The sequence below is a fragment of the Schistocerca serialis genome, chromosome 4, assembly GCF_023864345.2.
Source record: "Schistocerca serialis cubense isolate TAMUIC-IGC-003099 chromosome 4, iqSchSeri2.2, whole genome shotgun sequence".
NCBI classification, from domain to species: domain Eukaryota; kingdom Metazoa; phylum Arthropoda; class Insecta; order Orthoptera; family Acrididae; genus Schistocerca; species Schistocerca serialis.
The window spans coordinates 781,136,221-781,157,640 of NC_064641.1; the positions used below are offsets into that span (position 1 = coordinate 781,136,221).

General features: G+C 44.4%; 1 protein-coding gene across 4 annotated transcripts in view; it reads left to right on the plus strand.

Moving 5' to 3' along the window:
- The window catches only part of LOC126473356 (calcium uptake protein 3, mitochondrial-like), a 588,948-nt gene that overhangs the window by 438,546 nt on the left and 128,982 nt on the right, over nucleotides 1-21,420 (plus strand). The gene's annotated exons all lie outside the window — the stretch shown is intronic.

The window sequence follows — 21,420 nt, forward strand, 5'->3', positions numbered from 1 at the left end:
TAAGCGGTCTAATTATAGAAATACACTACAATACAAACACTGCAACAAGAAATAGAGAGATGAGGTGCAACAGTTGCTGGACAGAAATTAAAACGCATCGAAATTGTTTGTGATCTATGTTGTTAGACGTCCAGGTTGCTTCCAAGAGGAACAAAATTTTTAATTTCAGTTAAATATAATTACTGACAGAATTCACTAAGAGTATTAAAATACGTAATGCATAAATTTTTTCATGAAAGCAGGTTGGTTTTATTCAGGTTTTCCATGCACCATGTTATTCCACACACTTTTGGCTACAAAACTCTATTTTGAAACATAATCTCCCGGTTCGCTGGCCTGTACCGGTTCCCGTGAGGTCATCGAAGTTAAGCGCTGTTGGGCGTGGCCGGCTTTTGGATGGGTGACCAACCAGTCGCCATGCGCTGATGCCATTTTTCGGGGTGCACTCAGCCTCGTGATGCCAGTTGAGGAGCTACTCGACCGAATAGTAGCGGCTTCGGTCAAGAATAGCATCTTACGACCGGGAGAGCGGTGTGCTGACCCCACGCCCCCCCTATCCGCATCCTCCTTTGAGGATGACACGGCGGTCGGATGGTCCCGGTAGGCCACTCGTGGCCTGAAGACGGAGTGCCACGTACTGCTTCCCGCGGAGTGCATCCTTCATTGTGATCCATCTGGCACGTCGAGTGAATGTGACTGCACGTTCCAACATTGCAGGGGTTGCAACTGGAATCGGGCAGGCTTGCGTGACCTTGTTCTGATGATGACCAACACCTAGCGTGACGACTCATCGCGCTTTTCTTCACTTCTATGTCTCTGTAGACATTCAGCAAGGGCGTATGAATATCTGCGATGCTCTGGGTTTCCACCAACAGAAATTCATTGAAAGCACTCTCTCTGGAACGCACCTTCGTTACAGACACCATTTTGAACGATACGTATAGCGCTGCCGCTTATCGGAACTTCACGGAGGGACTGAAGCGGGAATACTCCACTTTGTCCCACAACAAATTCCGCATTTTCCATCCGAAACTGGCCGAGAAAGAAGATGTGTTGAATTACTTATTGAGACCCCTCGTTAAATCAACCCATTAAATGGTAAGTCAAATATTAAAGTTAGGAGCTATTTTATTGCCTTGAGGCAGTGTCAGCTTACGAATCACAAACTACCCACACTAGATTCGTGCAGCATTTGATACTGAGACAGTTTCGACACTTTATCTCGCTGACGCCCCCGTTGTTGTGTTTGACATGCCACCAATTTTTAAAATGCTCCCTAGGTGCAGATCGTGCAGGGAATGTAGCCCAATGCGGTGCTCGCTTCACCTGTGTGCCTTTCCATCGTTGCACTCTTCTATTTGATAAGGTAATACACCCAAAACCCAGCACGTTAGCCATCCTGTCGTCGGGGGTGGGCGGTGGGTGGAGGGGGGGGGGGACAGGGGGGCTGGGGAAGATGATCACGCAGAGATCGCACTGTTCGTGCCTGAGCTGAAAACTGCCAAGGAGTTCGTGTTCATTGTGACTGGGGTACGGGGATTCCGAGCAACGGATTAATGGCCAGATAGCCGTTGCTGAGGGTGGGTGGCGCCCATGGCGAGAGCCCCCGTTCGGAGTGCGTGGCACCATGGCAGATGAGCAGCAAATGAAGTGGATCAAGTTATCTCCCGCTGGTGGCCATACAGACACAGCAGTCTCTACGAAAGGGTAGTCCTCTTTTAATGTAGAGAGACAAGAGTTTACAATGTTACCTTCCCTGGCTACACTTTGCTGGGAACTAACAGCTAAGCAGCAAGCAGAGAAATACCCCCGCAATACTTGGTTTGGGCAAGGACTGGTGGGAATTCCTTCTTGGGAACAAAACTCTGTCTTTGTGGTGAACTTAGAAGACAAGTTTGGGGAAGGAATAGGCATCTCTAAAAGGAAAAGTGGCTCCATTCTGATCAAAACAGCATCTCCTGCCCAGTCACGGGCACTTCTCGCTTGAAACAAGCTCAGTGACATAATGGTGAGTCACTGCACATAAACAATGGTTCAGGGCATCGTTTTCAACTGAGAACTGCTCTTAAATCTGATGATGAGCTACATTCCAACTTGGAGCAACGGGGTGTCCACATTCTCTGTCATGTAAATAGGGGGCGGACGGACAATAAGGTCGCTACTGGTACCTTCATCTTAGTATTAGAAGGTTCACAACGCGCCCCCCCCCCCCTCTCTGCCACCGGCGAATGGGTGGCTAACGTGCAGGGTTTTGGATGTATTACCATATTAAAGAGAAGGGTGCAAAGACGGAAAGGCACGAAGGTGAAGCAAGCACCGCATTGCCTGAAAAGGTCAAGGTGATTGTATACTGATGCTATGTGAAATCGTATCCCCTCCCCCTCCTAGGCAGTGCTCAAAGTGTTTGAAATGTCTTTCCATTGCAATGCTAGCCCAATCTGTAAATCTGTAGATTGTGGGTGTGTGTGTTGCATGCGAATGCTTCTTGTGGGAAGCTCCCTCATCTGTGTCAACTGTGGAAGACACAATTCTTCCTGCTCACCAGCTTGCACTATTTCCAGAGAGAGAAGCAAATACAAAATACAAGACACAGGACAAAGTAACTTATCAAGAGGCCAAGAAGATGTACGAGCAGTTGCACACAGCATGTAGAACAGTGTCATACGCTACAACGACGACGACATCGCCTAATTACAACTCCTACAGTGGGCCTTCATTGTCGCTGAACCATGCCTGCCTCCCTGATGGTTGGGCACTCCTCTCTTGCTGCTTCCTCCAGGTCTACTTTGGGATCAGTAGCTTCCTACCCAGCAGGGACACTGTTCCCCACCTCCCAGCCAGAGACATAGCACCTTCCCATAACTTTCCTCGCCAGGAAGAGGTCCCTTGGGACACTTTCACTGGTATACAAGTGGACACCAGCCAGTGGCTAAAGGAGCCACATGCTGTTTGTCATAGGGCTTCATGATGATCATCTTTACTTATTGATTCAGAGGAGCCCTCGCAAGCTTCGAAATCCTCTAAGGAGAGGGAAGATTAGAAAAAGTCCTCCAAGGAGGAGGACATCCCAGTGCCTCCCATGCCACCAGATCCCGTCTATTCTACTCCTGTGACAGAGGCAGAGAGTATGGTGGCCCGTGAGGCCCCAATTCACACCATACAGCAGATCCTACAACCTATGTATATTGATGCCATAACCCCTCAACCAGCTGTAGCAGGTGATCCTAGGGCAAAACCTGCCTCCTTGGTCCCTTCAGAACCCTTCAGTACATAGACAACATTATTCTGCAGTGCTAACGGTTTTTTCCACCACCAGACTGTTCTAAGCCGTCTTTTAAGCGTTTCTCCTGCCTTCTGCATTGCCCTTCAGGATAGCTGGTTTCCAGCAATACTGGCTCCAGCACTTCATGGATACCAGGGATACTATAAGAATCGTGCTTCCAATGACAGGGCATCAGACGGAGTCTGCACATATTATCTGGACACACTATATAGCGAACTCATGCCTCTTAATACACCTGTGGAGGTTGTGGCTCTTCGGATAAGGGCATTTCAGGATATTACCATCTGCACCATCGCAATGGTGAAGTGTTTCAGAACGTATTGCTTGCGTTCGTTTCTCAGGTCCCTCCACCTTTCCTAATCTTGGGTGCTTTCAACGCCCATAATTCTTTGTTTGGTGGAACCATGATCATTGGCCACACGATAAAGACCTCAGAAACCTACCGACACAACTTGACCTTTTCCTCTTAAATACTGGTATTCCCACACATATCACTGTGGTGTACGGAACTTTCTTGGCCATTGGCCTCCCCATTTGCAGCCCTTACCTTCTCCCATCCATCCACTAGAGTCCACGAAGACGCTGCATGTAGGAGCGAGGTTCTCTGTGTGGGTGTAACTCTTTGCTACTCGCTTGGAAAGAGAATGAATAGTATTGGCTGCCAGTGACTAGTGAAGGGGGATGCGCACAACGGCTGAAAATTGGGTCGCCTTCCAACATGACGCGGACTTAACGCACAGATCTTTGCCTCTGGTATGTAGTGCTGGGTGGCCCTGTTTTTAATAGACGTTCCATTACGAACAGCACAGACGGCATTTCTTAATTCAGCGTCGTCCAAGAAGCTTTCTCTGTTTTATCGGTGTACGTCCTCGGAACCCGAACAGAGGAACCCATTCTTATAAAAATGATGCACTATGTTATTTTGACTTTCATTTCATATACATTTACGTATTTCATTTAGCTATCTACTTTCATTAGCGTAAAACTGAAGTGTGATAAAATAACGCACTTGACCTCTGTGCGTCAAACTACCCTAACAAGCGAGGCCTGTATGAAACCATCTTTCCACACTCGCGCTTTGTTTAAGAGAAATAATACTTACAAAATGTTGAGTGTTAATGTCTAGAGATAGGCATAACAACAGAAACTTTTATTTTAATGTAACAAACCATGGCTTGCCTCTTAGAAACTAGACATCAACTATTAAAAGAAATAAAGAACACACTCTTGCTTCTTGCGCCGAGAACTGGCAAGTAACGTTCCCGCATTCTGTATGCTTATTTGTACAACCGAACACCAGATGGCAGCACCTGTCAGATAAGACTAGCTCTCACAGTTTGACATGTTAACGTGCATCGTTTTGTCCGCTAAGCCTAATTGCCTCACTCTCCTGTAATGACTATATAACTCATCTTCCTATTTTCTGTCTTATTTTATGCGCTCCAAACACATTCTGCAGCTCAAAAGGCGCATGTCTCCTTGTTCCTGTTTGTTACTTTCAGGAATCAGAAGCGGGAGGCACTAGTCGGAAATCATCATGTTTACAGTAAGTTCCAAATACTGAATGCGTACGATTATCCGCTGTCACAATTATCCAGCTCTCCCATAACAGTGTTTTGCTAGAGTGCGGACAGTATTAATTGTAATAAATTGGAATCTTAGGAAGAGAGGCGTTGTTTAGAGAAAATATATTCGAGCAACAGTGCGATAGTTTATCGGACAATAGCGAATCATCGTACATTTTCCCCTCGTTCTGTGCGTAAGAGGACTGCAACGGAAAATAGTGATGATCGGTAGTAAGTACCCGCTACCACCTACTGCATAGTGGCTTGTGGATGTCATCTTCATTAGTATTATGCTTCGTGACGTACGGTGTGTTGCGGAGAGTAATTCGTATGACGTCCGTCAGTTCTTCACGTTCCTCTACCGTACACGAACATGAAGGTGATTTTAAGTTTGTAGGCTTGATGTGTTTCCGCACGTATGACAGACCCTCTTAAGGCAACATTTCGAGAGCGTTGGAACGGTAGTTGAGGAAACGCAAAATAATCTACACATTAGCCAGAATTAATGCTTCTACACTTTTATCTGTGGCAAAAATAAAAACTCGAGATTTGTTAGGACACACCGACGACTCCTCTCTTATAAGACGGGCCGTGTTGACTTTAACTCAAGATGAAATTCAGCATGCAGTATTATTTCTCCAGAGTCAGTTTACAGCGTGTAGCAACGTCAAGGTCAACGTTTTGAGATCTTTGTATAACAGCAGTGATGATAAACACGCGAATCTTACCTTACATACGTTCGGTATAATACGGCGGACGTTTGTGGAAAGCCTTCTTCGGACGGCAGGAAAGTGGTTTGCGGCTCTGTTATCTTGACACTATTTGACCATATCACATACATATTATGTCGTTGAAGTTCTTCGGGAAGCTTCTTTGGAATACCATAGAAAAAGTTATATAGTTCCATTAGAAAAGAACGAAGCCTGTGCCATAGTTCGGGGACTACATACGATAAAAGTTGCTTGGCAACATTAGGAAATTCACTGTATTGTCCGCGATAACTTGAAAAAACCGCATCTTGAAATATTTATTATTCTGGATGTATTTCAACTGCTCTGTATTAGTTGCATCACCATGTATATGTGGTCACATAGCGAGAAACAGATTTCGTGTTTAAGTAAATAGATTTCATGCAGTGTATGCAGTTATTAAAAACACTGCCCAATACAGGTAACCGTTATTATGACAACCACTAATACTCAACGTTAGGTTATTCCTTGCAGTTCAGGTATTTATAGCACCTCTATTACCGAGAAGACTCGTGCTTCGCGCCATATACACCTCTTCTAATGCTACATATTCGTCACGCACTTTACCACTCTTCGTGTGATGTCTGACGCGAATTTGATTGAGGGCGCTTGCCCATCAGGGTACTTTAATCGTTCCACACTGTGCGTGCGCATGTTAACAGTAAATCGACTGTTATTGTCCACGGGCTTAATTATCGGAGCTCACGGCAAAGTTAATGTAATTGTAAACTAGCATTAGTGGTGCTAAATTTCCTGTGATTGCACTGGAAATTTGGTGGAGCTGCGTCTGCTAAAATGTATCAAGTTGGATCACCTTAACGACAGTTGAACATGCGGTTAGTAAAACTGTGAAATTGACGTCCATATTGTCAAAGTTACATACAATCATGATTTTCTTACAGTGGTCAGCTTTTCGCTGATGCCTTTATCTACGGCAAGGTAACGTCCTTGAACGATCATAACAAATCCAGAAAGGTTTCTGTATAATGAATGGCTGTTCTCTTTAAATGCGGATGCATGCAAAACCTGTGTATAACATAGAGTAAGATATCGTTAGTATCAGACTAAAAGATCAATAATGAAGATGTGAAACACGTCACATTGCATAAATATTTAGGGGTAATACTAAGAAGATACATGAAATGACGCGATCACACAAAGTAATAACATTAATTTCGTGTGGCTAAATAGCCTGATGGAGGTCATTCCATTGGACGCGACTTCGGTGACTTGCGTGTCCCTAACCTTCCCCAGTCTTCCAACAGAGGAAAGGGGACCTACAGTGTAAAGTGGAATCCGAACCTGACGAATTTTTTTCATAATTCAGAGGTGAACGCTAGGTTAATAAGCAGATTGAAAAATCCGTGGCCCAACCTGCTTTCGACCCTTTTATCTCTTGGTTCCCAGGCATACGCTTCACCAATTTTTTCATTTTGTTCGTTATTGTGTGGGCGGACGTCAAACGACTAATACTTACTCAACTTTCTTTTTTCACAAACGGGGGCCAGCCCTTTGACCGAACACGCTTAGATACCGTGCCCGCAGCGCTAGACCACCAGGCCCTACGTGCAATAATTATTATGATAGGCGAAATGAAGACTTGTTGGAAGGGCGGCGGAAAACTTCGTGAATCTGTAGAAGAAACAGCATACAAGACGCTAGTGCGATCAATTTTAGAGTATTGTTCTTGAGACTTAAGTGCTTATCAAAGAGCCATGATAGCAGACATCGAACGAATTCAGAGGAACGCTGCTAGAATCTGAACAGGTAGGTATAGCTAATGCGGAAGAGTGACAGAGACGCTAGAGGCAATTAAATGGTAATTGAACAGCAATTCCATTTTCCACCCCGGCTGTCATTTATAACACGATCAGCCGATTTCGGCCGTTTGCAATTTTCGAGTGTGTACTCATATACTCGTAAATTCACACCATCAGCCTTTATGGGTGTACTCATACACAGGTCTGTGATTTCATATTCATTATAACATTACTGCTGTAGTGTCTAATCAATCCCAGCAGAGCAACGTTCTGCGTAATATATGCTTTTGAGTACCGAGCACATATTACAAGTGAGCTACTATTGCGTTAATTGCTTTGTAGTGCTAGTTAACAACGAATGACACTCAATATATTTTTGAAACAGTGAATTTTTTGTCGGTGGTATATACGATACCTCAGGACTTAAGCGGGACAATTATACACACAACTATAGAGCTTCATGTTGCTATATTTAAAAAAAGTCATATATATTACACATATTTCTCGTTCTGCTGTAGATTTCAAGATAGGTCCAAAATACACACATCCTCTCGAAACTTTCAACAATTATAAGTAAACAGTTCAAAATATTTATACAAAATCATCATTGCAAATTTTTCAAAGTATAGTTGCTTTTCTTGATGTTATCACATCGATCAGTATTAAGTTAACTAGTCCTTTTTTTTGTGGAATGTTATAAAGCAGTTCCTGTCAGTAACGAAGTAAGGAAACAATTTCCACTGCTCACACCATACAAAGTTAAGCCGTCTGCATCTTTCTGGCCGGCATAGTGATTGGTGTTCTGAACATGGCAGTCAAGCATGGGAATCAGGCGGAAAAAAAACATTACTCCACTTCCTCTAACGTAAACAAAGTCGGCACGAAGTCCCGAGGTATCAGACATGATACCCAAACGTTTAAAGCTTATAAATCAGTTATAGCATTAATTTATAGTTAGCTATTCACTGATAAATAACTGTAGACATTTAATAAGTTATCAAAACCTGTGGAAACACTTGTAATTAGAACAAATACCTTCATTTTTATTTCACCTAGACATGCTGTGCAGTTCCAGAATCCGAAGTCTGCAGCCAGTGCTGCCGACTCATGGCGCTCAGTAGGACGACAAACACGTGAGGCACTATGTGTATCGTATATGACACCACAAGTCAGAAGGGGTTCAGCTGCGTACACGGCCTGAAAAAGAAAGCCTCCAAGACTGAAGAGGATATAACGAGTTTTTATGTTTACTTACGAATGTCACTACGAGTGCCTCTTCATCTCGGAATAAATATTGCAACATACGTCCTTCTGAATCTGCTTAATACATTCATCTCATGGTCTTCATCTACGATTTTTATTCCCCACGCTTCCCTGCAGTACTAAATTGGTGTCGGCCGGTGTGGACGAGCGGTTCTAGGCGCTTCAGCCTGGAACCGTGCGACCGCTACGGTCGCAGGTTCGAATCCTGCCTCGGGAACGGATGTGTGTAATGTCCTTAGGTTAGTTAGGTTTAAGTAGTTCTAAGTTCTAGGGGACTAATGACCTCAGAAGTTGAGTCCCATAGTGCTCAGAGCCATTTGAACCATTTGAAAAAGAGAGCCTGCACACATTTAAACGAGCAGTCAAGAATTGTTAAACTCGTCTGAAATAGTACTCGCTGCCTGCGCTCGTAAGATCTGCAGTGCCACGGACTATGACGTACGTGCAACAGCCTGGCTTCTCGCGCTCAGAAATCTTGAGGCCTGCAGAAAGCAAGCCGTCATATTGCACTTGTCTGTTTCAATAGAAGCCCATACTCAGTGGGATTTATGTTACACATTACAAACCATGAATATGTGCTGCTTATAAGCACCAGCAGATTGAATTTTTCAAGAACGAATTTTTAAACGTATGATTTGTTGAGATAAAACTACGGGAGAAGTCATATTGGTGGTTAAAGAATTTTCATATTTGGTTATTACCGCGTTGCAACTCGCGTGGTATCAGAGTAAGCGGCTGTAAGGCATCGGCACATTAATGATTCACGTAAAACTTGTCATTCTTGGTAGGATTTGTTATAGTTTAATATACATTTATAACATGCCGGCGATCAAAGCCTATAGAAGACTGTAAGATAAAATCCAAGATATATTCCAACGAAACTACAGCCTAAGGTTGTGTATAGAGGCACCATGTCACAGTGCACAGATGGGATCGGTAAAGGGTTCGAGTCCTTTTCTAATATTTTTTTCGCCTTCGCGTTTTCGAAAACTTTGCGGGATTTTATTACGAAATTAATAGAAATAATATTTGTGATACTTAATGTTATGAAAATATGAGTGTGTTCCCTGTCAGGAGTGAGTTTGTACGATTTGGTGAACTTTTATAAGCTGATGTTCTTACTGACTCTGAGATATATGTTTCCTTTTTGTCTTATTACATATTGACGGATATTGAGGTTTTTATGTATGTATACCACAAGCAGAGCACCACCACTAGCACATGGCCAAGTGAGAAAATGTGTGTTTTAATAGAGCTAACGTAGAAATTTTATGCTTGTACATATTCTCGAACGAACTGTATTGTTTACCAGCCTAATAAGGCCGGTAACTTCCGCTGGAGAGCGCTGAGAGAGCAACATCACGTTAAACATATCGTCCTGTGTGCGACGGTGCTGTCTCTCGTGGCGTTGGGCATTCTATCTGCGTGCACATCAGCGTTAGTTGCCTCGTCCCGTGTGAGGGTGGCTTTAATATGTTTCCATTTCGGTTGCACTAAGCACTGTGCCTGACCGCAAGGAGCCATTGCAGTAGCGTGTCCGTGTAAAGTTTAGTTTCGCGTATGTTAACGATGTCCGATGAAAGTAGGAGAAAGAGGGACACAGGCGCAACACTGCCATACCTGATTTTTACGTGATTGTGTAGGAGATTTTAATGTTTCCCAAATTCATTTGGCTTCGTACATGTAACTATGACAAAAAGAGAAACGTCTGTCATCGGGATAGTTGCTGTTATGAAGTGTCTTGCTCAAATAAGATACGAGAATGCAACCGGGTGAAGTCGTAGACATCACTGGATTGCATTCCCATACATTATTCGGACACTATGTGCGCCGGGAGATCTTGATTGAAAACAGCAACTATGCAGATTCGTCATGGTCTTAATAGGGTCAGGGAACGTCTGTGCGCAAAAATAGATGGCAACACAAATAAGCAATGAATTATTAATAATAGTTTTACAATACTTAATTGGAGGTTGAAGATTGTGCGTCGCAATACATACTGAAGCGCCAAAGAAAGTGGTATAGGCATGCGTTTTCAAATACAGAGATATGAAGTAAGACGAGAAGTGTCTGGCGCCGTTGTTAGACAGGTTACTGCTGCTACAATGACAGGTTATCAAGATTTCAACGTGGTATTTTAGTCGGAGCACGACCGATGGAACACAGCATCTCCAAGGTAGCGATGAAAGAGGGATTTTCCCGTACGATCATATCACGTGTGTACCGCGAATATCAGGAATCCGGCAAAACATCAAATCTCCGACATCGATCCGGCCGAAAAAGATTCTGCAAGAAAGGGACCAAGGACTAACGAAGAGAAGCTTTCAACGTGACCGAAGTGCAACCTTTCCAAAAATTGCTGGAGGTTTCAATGCTGGGCCATCAACAACTGTTAGCGTGCGAATCATTCACTGACACATCGTCGATATGGGCTTTCGGAGCCGAAGGTCCACTCGTGTACCTCCTGATGATTGGACGAAACAAAGCTTTACGACTCACCTGGGCCCGTCAACACTTACATCGCACTGTTGGCAAGTGGAAACATGTTGCCTAGTCGGACGAGTCTCGTTTCAAATTATATCGAGCGGATGGGCGTGCAAGGGGAATGGAGACCACTTCATGAATCCATGAATCATGCATGTCACCAGACGACTGTTCAAGCTGATGGAGGCTCTTTAATGGTGTGAGGCGTGTTTAGTTGGAGTGATACGGAACCTCTGATACGTCTAGACACGACTATGACGGGTGGCACGTACGAAGCATCCTGTCTTATCACCTGCTTCCATTCATGTCCATTGTGCACTCCGACGGACTTGCGCAACTCCAGCAAGACAATGCGACACAACACACGTCCAGAGTTGCTACAGAGTGGCCAAAGGAACATTCTTCTGAGTTTAAACACTTCCAATGGCCACCAAAGTCCCCAGACATGAAAATTATTGAGCATATCTGGGATGCCTTGCAACGTGCTGTTCAGAAGAGAGTTCCACTCCCTCGTACTCTTATGCATTTATGGACAGCCCTTCAGTATTCACGGTGTCAGTTCCCTCCAGCACTACTTCAGACATTAGTCGAGTCCATGCCACTTCGTGTTGCGACACTTCGGCGTGCTCGCGGGGGTCCTACACGATATTAGGCAGCTGTACCAATTTCTATGGCTCTTCATTGTAGTTAAGTGATTACTTGCGAGCAGTTTGTGTGACGTTAGGCGGACGAACAGCATAGTCCCTGTTGTGTGCTCTCTCTAGAGTGTATTCCTAACTATGTTGCACCTTAGCTAAAGGCAACTCGGCACTATTCTATGCAGGTTGCGTGCCATACCTTCCCGAGGACACAACCGAGATAGGTAGGAAAACTATTTTTTTCGATCCGGTGTCCGCGAAAAGCAAACCGCAATGAAAATCAAAAATGTTTTATTTTCAACATTTAGCTGCACCTTTCAGATAATTTTCTACTTAGTCACCGATCCGACTTAGACACCTGTCGTGGCCTGGTATCACCTTTCATATACCAGCGTTACAGAAGGCAACCGCCTGTGCTTTCCGCCAATTCTCTACTCTGGTCTGCAGCTCGTCTATTCCAAAATCCTCGTAGCCAGCGGTTTGTGTGGGCGAATAGATGGAAATTAGAGGGAGCCAAGTCCGGGTCATATGGAGCGTCATCAAACACTTCCGGCGCAAAAAGCTACATGCGCGTCTTTATGGCACCAGCAGTGTGCCGCAGAGCATTATCAGGGAGGAGGACAATGCCTGATTACAACACGCCTCTTCGCTTGTTCGTAATTGCCCTTCGTAGGCGATTATGTAGACTCGTCTGATACACTCGCTGAACAAGATCATTTGTTGACACTAACTTCCTTCCCTGACCGCCTCCAAGATGAAAGTGTGACCGGCCCACTTTAAAGTTGCTCCACCACTGTCGCACTTTGCTGTAACACATGACACTGTGTGTGCTGCGGGAAGTCATGCGGAACCCCTCAGTTTGATGAAACCCAGTGACAAGACGCACTTCAGACTTGGCGGAAGACAGATCTTTACGTAGTCTTTGTGAGCTCAGAGCTGAAAAATGCCACGTGACGCGATCGAAGGAAGGAAGATTGAGTTTAACCCGTCGACATGAAAGTCATTAGAGACGGAGCATAAGCTATGTCGAGGACGAGGAAGGAAATCGGACGTGCCCTTTCAAAGGAATCGCCCCAGCATTCGCCTTGAGCTCTTTTGGAAAATTACGGAAAACCTGAATCTGGATAGCTGGACGGGGGTTTGAACGGTCGTCCTCGAGAATGTGTGCACCATCTCGCTCGTTCTGTTGTGACGCGATCGACGGGGTATAGTAGAAACGCTGTGCAACACATCTTCGCGAAGCTTCATCGGATTTTCACTGTGGTATTAATTTCGTGACAGACTGGACCGTGAGGGAGAAAAAAGGCCCTAGTACTTCATATTTCGTACTTTTTACGTGTTGAATATTATAGGTAACGCAAAAATCGCAGGGTTTGAAATTCAAAGCGTATCAAACGCAAGGCGATGCGTAGCGCTGGAAAGAGCCGTTTTCGAGAGAAGTACTGTGGTAGGCAACGTGAAAAAACGTATTTCTCGCAGTTTCGTGGTTTTAGAGATACGAAGTGGTAAGATTGAAGCTGTTTCCCAAACTGCAAAATCACACTCGTTTAAAAAAAAAATCTCACTGACCTTAATTAACATTAAGAACAGGTTTTTTATGTCAATGTTGAATTTATATTATTTAGGTACTTTATAAAGTGTTTTACTGTCTGCGCAGAGAGCGGGCAGCTCACACCGGAGTTGACACTTAGACCTTTAAATATCAGACGCTAGCTAATTTCAATCAGACTTTAGCGATCGTAAAGTCTGAAAACAGCTCCATTCTGCCACCACAACCGACCGTTCTCAGCCTTGTGATTAGTGTCGTCGTGCTGCTGCACCACCACCACCACCACCACCACCACCACTACTTCCTCAACCTCAAACAGGAAACACGTGGCTTATTAGATAGGCCATTTGATAATCCTGATCATTAAGCGTCTCATACACACAGTTTCTTGCAGTTTGCTCGTATTTCAGGAACTTCGCGGTGACTAAAAGTCAGCATCAGGTGCGTAGCAAAACTTTTTTAAATTTAGTTTGCTAGACCGCTGTTTCGCCACATGCCCATTCTCGGCAGCAAACTACAGAAGACAAAACGAGTATACTAAAATATAAACTGCCGGACGAGAAAAAGTGAAGCACCGAGGAGACGTGATCGGATGTCAGTGTAAACTTTGTACACATGCAAACAATCGACGGGTATATAAATTGCAATTGCCTGGGACAGGTGGAATGGCCGCCAAATTTATTGTGTTACAATGCCAGGTAGCACATACCTAGAAGAGGCCTGAACAGCGCCAGATGTAGAGTGATCATCGTGAAGGACACGGAGATGCTGCATACTCGTGACGCAACGTCATTAGCAAGCGACACAGTTTTTAAGGGCCACTTTGTGGGTCTCCATTTGGCCGGCTGGTTGTGAGGCATGCGAAAGTGGCAGTGGTAGTGGCCAGATGTTGGATTGCATAAGGAAGTGGGGGGTAGGCATACTCGTCGTCCAAGGTCCGGCCGACCATGTCTGACCACCACAAAGGAGGACAGTAGTATTGTGCATCAAGCACGTCGTTAACCCCTTAACATCTGCGTCAACCATCCGAGGAAAAGTAATGGAGCCGCAACAACACTCTCCGTCATCCCAAACCATTGTTCGGAGACTAGTAGCAGGTGGACTACGGAATTACTATCCTCTGTGGAGGCTGCCGTTAACATTACAACACGGCGACGTTTGGAGTGGTATCGTGATCGGGAAGTACTGACTGTTGATGAACTCTATCGCCATCGTTTACAGCAATGGATCACGGTTCTGGACAACCCCGGATGTTCATCACTAGCGATTACGGCGTGAACTGTCTAAAAGTTACATTCTTAAAATGTTTTGGAGAGGAGCAGCGGTGTTATTCCTGGCGTCTTAGTGTGGGAGCTACAGTGACTTTAGGTCACGGCTGGTAGGGACTGAGGGAACTTTGGTGGGACAATGGTATGTCTCGCACATTTTACGTCCTTATGTGTTATCTCTCGTGCAGCGCTATCATGGTGCCATTTTTCAACAGGACAATCCCCATTCATACATGGTACGCATTTCTCTGAACTGTCTGCGTAATTCTGAGAATAATCCTGTGTCAAAAGTTCCCCAGATCTGTCGCGAATAGAACGTGTATGGGACCAGCTCGGTCGACAACTTCGTGTCTGTGCTAATATCCAGGATATCAAGGATCAGTTACGACAGTTGTAGGTCAGCTAATCACAGAAGTGTGTACAACGGCTAAAATGACACCTTTCCCAAACGAATCAGTGCATGCGCCCAGGTTACGTTATACCGACGAGTGGGCTCATACTGCAAAGTTCTTTATAAAGTTGACTCGAGTTTGGAATCAATGAAATAACATCACAAGCCCTCTCAACCCGTGAAGTTTCATGTTGTTTCCACCTCTCCTTCTTGGTGCTTCACTTTTTTTGTCACAACTTAGTTACATACTAAGTAGTATATTCAACAACTTGGGGCATTGCCTTGAACTAGTGTTTAATACATACAGGTATGATGCCTACTGCAACGTTTCCGTAACACTACAGAACTATGACGGCGATACCGCTTTCCAGTTTTTGTGATGTAGGTTTAGCTATTTTGAATTACCGCCTTTACTTTAGTTACCTTGCGAGAGGTTCTTAACTTACTGCGTGTTTAATCGAGGACTTGAGTCATATCCATAACTGTGACAAAAGTTCTCGTCATATTTGTACGTTCATATCCACGCTTTCGGATCTGATTGGGTTGATATTTCGCGCTCATCCCGAATATCTAAACGGGCACGCAACGATAAATATTCGGTCTGGCCAGCCAGCCAGTTATCTCACGGCGCCGTGGAGGGCACAATCTACGTGTGAGCGGGGCGTGGCTGCTGGCGCGATAAGGATCCTTAGTTGCGCCTGGCCTGGGTAGTCTACGGAGCGCTGGTCAGCACGACGTACGTGTGTTCAGAGTTTGGCCTTGTCTCTTTCAGATTTGATTTTCCCTTTTTTGGCGGATTTATCACGTCCGGTCGTAACCATTGGTGTTTTCGGGTCTCCGATTCTAGTCAGCCGTTTCCTACGTGAATTCGGTGGCTAATGGCCGTACAAAACTTTGTTCCACCAGCCTTCACGTCTTCAACTGTTAGAGTGATTACTAATTTTGTTTCTAGCTACTCCTCAGCACTATAGACGACGAACGAGAACTTTGTAACAGAAATGCGCAAGTCGTAGTAGGTATGAGATATATAGAACTAGACAGGTCGCATACCCTTTGTTTACTTGCATTTGTGCTATACGATATTTCACTGTCTAAATTTTTATGGTGAGGACTTCATTACCATTTTATGGATATTCTGTGTTAGGCGCGAGACTTCAAACACTCTGTGCTGTGAAAAAATGTTACTATCGTTGTGCGTGTACTGCATTAGTGGGAATCATTATTTCGTTTTTTTGGCCACGTTACATAGATACACCGCAAGCCAACGTATGGTGTATGGAGGAGGGTACTTTGTACCTATGCTAGTCATTTCCATTTATGTTCCACCTGCAAATAGAACGAGGGGAAAAAAGACTGTATGCCGCCGTCCGAGCCCCAATTTCTCTTATCTTCGCGGTTCTTACGCGAAATGTACGTTGGCGGCAGTATAATCGTTCTGCTGTCAGCTTCAAATTCCGGTTCTCAAAATTATCTCAGTGGTGTTTAGCGAGAAGAACGTCGTTTTCACTCCAGTGACTCCCATTTTAATTCACAAAGCATCTCCGAAACACTGGCGAGGTGATTGAAACTTCAAAAATTGGTTCAAGTGGCTCTGAGCACTAAGGGACTTAACATCTGAGGTCATCAGTCCCCTAGAACTTAGAACTACTTAAACATAACTAACCTAAGGACATCACACACATCCATGCCCGAGGAAGGATTCGAACCTGCGACCGTATCGGTCGCACGGTTCCAGACTGTAGCGCCTAGAACCGCTCGGCCAACCCGGCCGGTGTGATCGAAACTGCCGGCAACAAATACAGCAGCCCGCGTCTGAATTCCTTCGATGCCTTTCTTCAAGCCGAACAGATGGGGATCCGGAACACTCTAGCAGTATCCGTGAATGGGTCGCACTAGTGCTCTGTATCGTCCTCCCGTACAGATGAACGACACTTCGCTAAAATTCACCCAATAAACCGAAGTCGACCATTCGCCTTCCCTCCTACCGCCCTTACAAGCTCATTCCATTTCATATCACTCTGCAACGCTACGTCTAGAGATCTAATCGATGTGACTGTATCGAGCAGTACACTACAAATGACGTATTCGAACATTACGGGATTGTTTTTCTTGCTCACCGGCATTAACTTCAGTTTTTGTACATTTAGAGCAAACTGCCATTCATCACACCAACTGGATATTTTGTCTGTGTCATGTTGCATCCTCCTGCAGTCACTCAACGCCAACACCTTCCCGTACACAACAGCGTCATCAGCAAACAGCTGGAGATGCCGCTCACCCTGTCCACTAGATCCTTTACACTGATCATCCAGACCACGATGACCACCTACCTAATAGTCGGTATGTCCACCTTTTGCGTGGATAATAGTGGCGACATGTCGTGGTATGGAAGCAATGAGGCCTTGGTAGGTCGCTGGAGGGAGTTGGCACCACATATGCATATATAAGTGACCTAAATGAAAGGGGGGGGGGGATGAACTCTGAACGTACGTTCAGTCACATCCCAGATGTGTTCGATCGGATTCAATTCTGGCGAGTTAGGAGGCCCTGCACTTCAGCTGGAACTGGCCACTGTGTTCCTCGAACCACTCCATCACACTCCTTGCATTGTGACATAGCGCATTGTCTTGTTGAAAAGTGCCACTGCAGTCGGGAAACATGATCGTCATGAAGGTTCAAAATGGTTCAAATGGCTCTGACCACTATGGGACTTAACATCTATGGTCATCAGTCCCCTAGAACTTAGAACTACTTAAACCTAACTAACCTAAGGACATCACACAACACCCAGCCATCACGAGGCAGAGAAAATCCCTGACCCCGCCGGGAATCGATCCCGGGAACCCGGGCGTGGGAAGCGAGAACGCTACCGCACGACGACATGAAGGGGTGTACGTGATCTGCAACTAATTTACAATACACCATGGCCGTCATGGTGTCCTACACGAGCTGCACTGGTCCCATGGATGCCCGCGTGAATGTTTCCCACAGCATAATGCAGGCGCCGCCAGCTTGTCTCTGTCCTACAGTACAAGTGTCATGGAGCTATTCGTCTCGAAGACGACGGATTCGTGTTCTCCCATCTGCATTGTGAAAAATGTATCGGGATTCATCAGACCATGCAACATTCTGCCACTGCATACATCAAGTGTCGATCATCATGTGCCCATTTCAGCCGTAGTTGCTGATGTCGTGGTGTCAACATTGGCGCATGCATGGGTTGTTGACTGTGGAGACCCATCGTTAGGAGTGTTCAGTGAATGTGTATTCAGACACAATTGTACTCTGCTCAGCATTAAAGGCTGATGTTCGTTCCGCCACAGTTCGCCGTCTGCCTGTTTTACCAATCAGCCCAGCCTACGACGTCCGGCATCTGTAATGAGGGGTAACCGCCCAACCCCACTACGTTTGGACGTGATTTTACCTCAGTTTCGTCACATGTTGGAGACAGCAGCATTCATCGAACATCCAACAAGCAGTGCGGTTTCCCGAGTGCTCGTGTGCTGAGCCTTCGAATCATCACAACATGCCCTCGGTCAAACGCGGATTGATCGGGCGCCTTACCCGTTGTACACACGGACAGCACGCTCACTGATACTGCTTGCACCGTACGTGGGTTTGACTAGCAGGCACTGGTCGTCAGGTGACGCTGCTATGGCATCGACGGTTTATATCGATAGGAGGTTCATTGTCATAATGTCCTGGCTGATCAGTGTATGTGTATAAAGAATAAGAGCGGTCCTGTTACACTCCTCTGGGACACCCCGACGATATCCTTGTTTCTGATGAAAACTCGCTATTGAGAACAACCTACTGTGTTCTATAACTTAAGAACTATTAGAGCCACTCACATATCCCGCAACCTATTCCGTACGCTCTGCAATGCGGCACCGTCTCATACACTTTTCGGAAATCTTGGAATATGACACCTGCCCGTTGCCCGTCATCTATGGTTCGCAGTATATCGTGCGACAAAAGTGCGAGCGAGATGTGCTGTGTTTCCCGAATGTTCAAAGCAAGCACATGTGTGGAAAAATAGTTTGAAATTTTCAGAACATTCTTTATTATTTACTGATATTGTCTGCTGGACGTAATAGTCGCGTAATCAGTAAAACATGCAAATTCTGCCTGTGAATAAAGTAATATTAAATGGTACGACAGCAAGACGTAGCCACAACAGCAAAGATTCCAAGATTGAAACGTGTGGATTATAATTTTTCTCTGTTCGTAGTATGTCTGTTGATAATACAACAAGCGTGTTCGTGTCGGTGTGCTGTGACATTGGACTAGCGTTCAAACCCCTCCTAGCCATTCAGATTTACCTTTCCTGCGACTAGTTAAGATAAGCTGCTCCAGATAATAAGTTTCGTTATGTCTGCGACCGGGTGCGGCCTTTACATCCAGCAACATTCAAGTGGACCTGGAAATGATTGTTAATGTATAATATGATAGGCAAATAAAAATTTTACGTAGTAGGAGATGAAAATGTGCAATAAAAGTACAGAAATAATATGTAACTTACATCGTGCTATATAGAATCAACACCAAATGATAAAAAAGTCAGGTAAATTTAAGTTATGTGCTCAATGGTGTCCTCAGAAAAATGGGCATGTCGAAATTATAAAGACTGTAAAACTCAAAACATTGAAGTTACTGGAACCCTTTAGCGTTAACACGTTTCATATTCTGACATGTTCCATATTTCAAATTCCTATACCAATGAAAGGCTAAAAGTAATCGAAAGGAACAATGAGTTTACTGTTACCAGTCGCTGTCTGTTATATCCACAAAGGTTTAAACCTCCATCAGGGGTGTGTGTGTGTGTGGGGGGGGGGGGGGGGTTGGTGGTGGTGGTGGTGGTGGTGGTGGTGGTGGTGGTGGTGTGTTGTTTTGTGTTTTGGTGGTGGTGTGTGTTGTTTTGTGTGTTGTGTTAAGACTTCGGGGCCGCGGAAAAACAAAACACTATTTCAGAACATGGTTTGAAATGTAAATGTGAAAAACAGAATACCTCGACTGGTAGACCCCTTTCTCTGTCGTAATACATTACATATGAACTGTCACGCTATGTAGACAAAGATGGTGTCAGGAAACTAGTAGGTCAAAGAACATACAGTAAAACTAACATTATTTCGAAGTACAAAGAACATATAGCAAAGCAACACTATTATTTCAAAGTAAATTTTAAAGTATTGTGGAGATCTTTGGTTGAGCTGATCAGCACAAACGTTGGAGTAAATATTTCAAGTAGCATACAAATTATTTTTTGTCAAGTTTACGTAGAGATTTCGTTCTCGTACCCCAAATCTCAAGTGCAATAATTTGTCGCCAACAGTGGTAATATTATACGTAAATAATAATTTTGGCTGGAATTTAGAGATAGAGGACGAAACGATGGTGAGAAGGAGAACTAAATTTTGGATATCCTAGAGGTGTGGGTTTGTTAAACTTCAATCTTTTACTTACATGTTTCAACTAATTGTGAGTAAATGCTGAGATAATACATGATTCAGAATTAAGGATATGCTGATTGATATACTCTTACTAACATAAACAGGTGTATTTAACTTCAGGCTAACATGGGGTACAAACTGTTCGTTTTATTTGGGTGTGTCTATTTAGCTTTGTGAGTTAGGCAAGTTATTGTTCGTTTGGCAATTCAGATATCTGTTAAATGTTATAACTAAGTACAGGTTAGACTAATACATTGATTATTGTTTAAAAATATGCAGATAATTATAATATTTATGCTATTAAATGATCTACATAGTGTCTCGAGCTGACATGGGTTACAAGCTGTTGGTGTGTTGGTATATTTGTAAGTGAGGCCAATCCATTGTTCAACCTACATTATTAAATTTGCAGAGCACACACACACACACACACACACACACACACACACACACACACACACACACACACACACACACACACACACCACCACCACCACCACCTCCGTTTTTAAATTTACTATAAATAATTAGTTATGGTGCATAATATTCCCCAAATGAACAATGAAATGGCTTCATTTGCAAATATACCAACAAATTATGGCCTCCTGATTGCTTCTTTCTGTACGTTCTGGATAGTTTCAAGAGTTATTATGAGAGAGTTTTGTGTACATGATTTATAAATATTTCGAGCAGACTGGCTGAACTAAGGTGAATTTGTCAACCGCCGCTGTGAAAACGATGCCATTTGCCTGGAAGTGAACAGCACAACTCCCTGAATCTACAGCTCTACAGCCATGGCCAAACTGAGTGCGCGAGAACTGGGCGCTTCCTTTGATGTACTGAAAACAGAAGGAATGTTTGGCGCGACGCAGTCAGCGTGGACGCGACTTAATGACACCTTGAAAGTAGAGGAGGGCATTCAAAAATTCCTAGCAGATGACTAGAGAAAATTTCGAAAGACTTTGGTTGGGGAGCGGGCGCATATCGGAAAAAAAGATTTCTATTTCAGACTTTCAGTTA